Source organism: Gossypium hirsutum, chromosome D10 (assembly GCF_007990345.1).
Source record: "Gossypium hirsutum isolate 1008001.06 chromosome D10, Gossypium_hirsutum_v2.1, whole genome shotgun sequence".
Taxonomy (NCBI): domain Eukaryota; kingdom Viridiplantae; phylum Streptophyta; class Magnoliopsida; order Malvales; family Malvaceae; genus Gossypium; species Gossypium hirsutum.
In genome coordinates, this window is record NC_053446.1 from 24787726 (window position 1) to 24792754 (window position 5029).

The 5029-nt window shown below is 36.5% G+C and overlaps 1 non-coding gene across 1 annotated transcript; it reads left to right on the forward strand.

Annotated features, from left to right (window-relative positions):
* Positions 1–2609: 2609 nt before the first annotated feature.
* LOC121222889 (small nucleolar RNA R71) lies at positions 2610–2716 on the forward strand. The gene has a single exon (XR_005920258.1). It is a non-coding gene; the product is annotated as a small nucleolar RNA R71 (small nucleolar RNA).
* Positions 2717–5029: the final 2313 nt, after the last annotated feature.

Consider the following 5029-nt stretch of genomic DNA (forward strand, 5'->3'; position numbering starts at 1 on the left):
ATTAGCTTAGTTTTTACACAACCTCGGACACGCCCGTGTGTCCAGGCCGTGTGTCACACACAGACGTGTGCTAGGCCGTGTGTGTTATTCCTTCACTTCTCCCACTCCTATGAGCTAGGTCGTGTGCTCACACATGCCCGTGTGATAGGCTGTGTCTCGTACACAGTTCTGTCTATAGCTCGTGTAACTCTCTAATTGGTAATTAAATTTGAAAATATAACTCCAGTGTTCACATGGCCTAGGATATTCCCGTGTGTCCTAGACGTGTGAGCCATACGACCGTGTCGCTAGGCACTGTGGACCACCTCAGGCCGTGTAACAATCAAATTTGGATAAAATTAAGTCCCAGAGCTCACACGGCGAAGGACACGCCCGTGTGTCCAGGTCGTGTAACCTACATGGCCATGTCTTCCCACCATATAACTCTCTGCCAATTGTTCCATTATGCACACGGCTTGAGACACGCCCGTGTGTCTAGATCGTGTGACTCACTATCGATTATCCTCTTTTGTGCATGGCCCGAGATACACCCGTGTGTCCAAGCTATCTGGGTAAAAAAACATATTTTTTTTCAATTTAATTTAATTAATTTTAAATTAGCATGTAATAAAAAGAATTAACTAAATTAAACACTTGGGTTGCCTCCTGAGAAGAGCTTATTTAGAGTCTAAGCTCGACTTTACCTTGTATGCACACTGTTTACCTTAATTGTGTCAAACTCTGAATGAGTTACCTCGACTGCATTGTATGGGAAGATGTTCAGTACCATGAATGGGTTCGATCTGTTTGATTCGAGCTCCGAATGGGTGATTCATGGATCCGTTTTGTCTAGTAGTATTTTTCCCCCAACCTTAAATTGGTTTATTCCGTTCATATGCTCATCATGGTGTCGCTTTGCCTCTTCATCATGTTTTTTTTGTTTCTCCTTTATATGTGTTCGCCATTCATCTAGTTCATCGAGTTGCACCATTCGCTCTTCATAAGTTGTTCTATTTTTGTCACCTCGACTGAAACATGGCTCCCATATGATTTCATGAGGGATTTCCTGCAAAGAAGGTTGAGCCACACGATTACTAACATTAACAGAGCTTTTAAAATTATCTTGATCACTAAAGACTCTCACAGAATCACGTGTTTAGAGAATAATATTTTCGTCACCTACACAAAGCACAAGTTCACTCGTACCCACATCTATAATAATGCTAGCAGTGGCTAAAAAGGGTCAACCTAAGATCAAAGGTACTTCATTATCCTCATCCATGTCTAAAACAACGAAGTCAATGGGGAATATGAATTTATCAATTTTCAGAAGAACATCCTTAATAATACCCCTAGAATATCTAATGGTTCTAACCGCTAATTGAATGCTCATCCTAGTTTGTTTGGGTTTCCCAAGACCTAGTTGTTTAAACATTTTATAGGGCACAACATTAATACTAGCCCCTAAATCAGCCAAAGCATTATCAATATTTAAACTACCAATGAGACAAGGAATAGTAAAACTCCTTGGATCTTTTAGTTTGTTAGGTAGTTTTTTTTAGAGAATGGCAGAGCAAACTGCGTTGAGCTCCACAGTCGACGAGTTGTCTATCTTTCTCTTGTTTGTTAACAACTCCTTTAAGAATTTGACATAGTTAGGCATTTGTGAAAGAGCTTCAAAAAAATTAAGTTAATGTGTAATTTTTTAAGAGCTTAAGGAATTTACCATATTGTTCGTTTGTGTGGTCTTTCTTCGACGCGTTAGGATATGACACTCGAGTTTGTATTCTTTGACAACTGGCTTTTGTTATTTCTTATCTTCCTCAACCTTATTTTTGTTCACCGCATCTTTTTGCCTCGTCTCTTGTTTAGGTTCAACTAACCCATCCACGTCTCGAACAATAATTGCGTGGAGCTGCTCTCTTGGGTTAGTTTCAGTGTTGCTAGGCAAGCTACCTTGTAGTTGTTCTGAAATTAGTTTAGCAAGCTATCCTATTTGGTTTTCGAGTCATTGAATTGGTACTTGTTGGTTTTTTAGTGACGTCTAAGTGTTTTGAAAATGCATTTCTGCACTAAGATAAACTTTGTCAACATCTCCTCAAGGTTTGGCTTTTTCTCTCGTTGATAAGGTTGTTGAAAGCATGGAGGTGGTTGTGCTCTTTGATTTCCTTGACCACCCTAAGAGAAATAGGTTGGTTCCTCCAACCTGCATTATCGTTTTTACTATAAGGGTTATTTTAAGGTCTAGAATTGTTACCCATCTAATTGACTGGCTTGTTCTCTGTGCTAGGACCGAAGGGGTAAACATTCTGGATTATTTATTTCACCTCTATTTGTATCGTATTACATCATCGGATGTACCTGCGTAGAAATATATAAACTATCAATTTTCTTATTTAGCAATTCTACTTGATTTGATAACATGGTGACTTCATCTAGATTAAAAACACTGGCTCCTTTCATCAACTTTATCCTAATGACTTGCCACTGATAATTATTTAGTGTCATCTCATCTATAAACTCATAAGCTGCTTTGGGTGTTTTATTGTTCAGTGTTCCACAGATTGTTGTGTCGACTAGTTGAGGGATTCAAATCGTTGTAGAAGTTTTGAACTTGTAACCATAAGGGTAACCCATGATGAGGGAACCTTCTCAATAAGTCTTTGTATCTCTCTCACGCATCATATAATGTCTCTAAGTCGATCTGTACAAGAGAAGAGATGTCATTCCTCAACTTAACTGTCTTAGCCAGTAGGAAGTACTTTAGAAGGAGCTTCCCGATCATTTGAGCCCATGTAGTGATGGAACCTTGCGGTAAAGAGTTTAACAACTCTTTTTCTTTGTTCCTCAATGAGAATGTGAACAACCATAAGTGAACGGCATCGTCAGTGGTGCCATTAATCTTGAAAGTGTCGCAAATTTCTAGAAAATTGGCCAAATGGGTATTTGGGTCTTCATCTTAAAAAGCATCGAACTAAACATACTGTTGTACCATCTGAATAGTGTTAGGCTTCAGTTCAAAATTGTTTGCAGCAATGGTGGATCTCACAATACTCGATTCAACCCCAGTCAAAGTGGGCTTAGCATAATCGTACATAGTACGAGGAACATGAGCTGCATGAGGTAGTTGAATATTCTAATTATCACCCATCTCCTTAATAATAATGTTGTCCTTTTGTCCGTCTACTAAATTCTGTCAACTCTGCCTTTCTTCTCAATGGTTTCTATGAATAGTACTTTCAATCTTGCTGGAAAAAAGTAATGGTCCCGACGGGTTTCTTCTAGTCATAAACCAAAAGAACCTGCCAAAAGCAACAAAAGAAAATTTAGAATGTAAAAATTAAACTAAATATAAAAATTAAAAATTAAAAATGGCTACATTAAGAAAACTTAAACGTTTCTAATATTTTAGTCCCCAAAAACAGCGCCAAAAACTTTATGTGTCTCACGTGACTAACTAAAAATATGACAAAGGCAAGTGCATCTATTGATAAATAGTATGGCTATGGTGAGTAGAGATATCGTATTCACAAGGACTAAAAGTATTAGAAATTACTATTTTTATATTATTTAGCCGACAGTTTGGAGTGATGAGTTTTAAACTAAAATTACTAAACTAATTTAACTAAAAACTCAACAGTGAATAAATTAGGAAAATAATTGAATAATAACCAATGATAGAGACAATACCCAGGAAAGAATCCACCTAGGCTTCACCTATTATTATGAATTTGAATTAAACGATTTATTCACTTGGTATCTTGATCCGTACAAATCCCTAAATTATGTTAATATCTCTTTCGAGAGTAAGAAAACTGACTCTAGGTTAATTAATTGAAATCTCTTTGTAATTAAAACCCCTACCATCGCATTAACTTGATCTATGGATTCCCTTAATTGATTTGACTCTAATCTAGTAGATTTATGTCGTCCTATTTTTAGGATTGCATGCAACTCCACTCAATTATACTACAACGACTCTTAAACAGGGATGTTTCCTCCAGTAAATTAAGCACATTAAATATGAATTAATATCCCAAAAATATTTAAAAAAAAAATAAGCATATATAACTGAGAACAAGAATCAAGTATTTATGATGTAAAATAGAAATTAAATAATAGAATTCATCATAGGTTTCATCTTCTCTAGGTATCTAGGGAATTAGTTCATAATTCTGAATAAAAATATTTCAAAGTTAGAAAAACCACAAGAAATAAAGAAACTCATAAAAATTGCAAAAGAAATTAAAAGAAGGTATTGAATCTTGATGGGAATCTACTTCAGAGTTGGCTCTAATGGTGTTCGTCAAGTTGTTTTCTTCAATATTCTCTGATGGCTCCCATATCTCCTCTTCTATTTGTATTTATAGATTTTAGAATGCTCAGAAAGCCTAAAAATTACGTTTTCCCACATGTTTGGGAAGCAAGTTGCGAATTCGACACGATCTGACACATGTTCGTGTGTCCAACTCGTGTGGCTTCTGAAATATGCTCTTTTTGTCCAATTTTCACTCATTTTTAACTCATTTAGCTCCCAAATGCTACCTAAGTAAAGGAACATGAATTCAAAGGATTAAGAGCATCAAATTCACCAATTTGCATAAAGAATCATCCGAAAATGCATTAAGAACGGGATTAAAATATGTTAGTTTTATCACTTATCATGTACCAGCAATCACATCAGGAGCGACAACCTCTTTTCTAGCCTAGATTGCATAAGCTCTGGCTGGTGCAACCCTCCAATCTCGCAGTCATCTCGTGTGTTATACTGCGACTAGCTCCTACATTATTTCCAGGTCCCTTTTTTCTACCTCTCTACTAAGTGGTCATTGGTTTGGTAACTTGTTCTGAGTAATCTCAATCTTATGTGGACAATTCCCCAGATAATGCATTGTTAAAACACATCGAAAATAGGATCCTCTTTAATCAACATTCACCAAAATGGTTTTTTACCTCAATGCTCACATATGGGCTTATCCACATTCTTGATACTACCCAGATTGGTGATGGATGTAGTTTAAGTCTCGAATTATTATGTCATGATTGATCT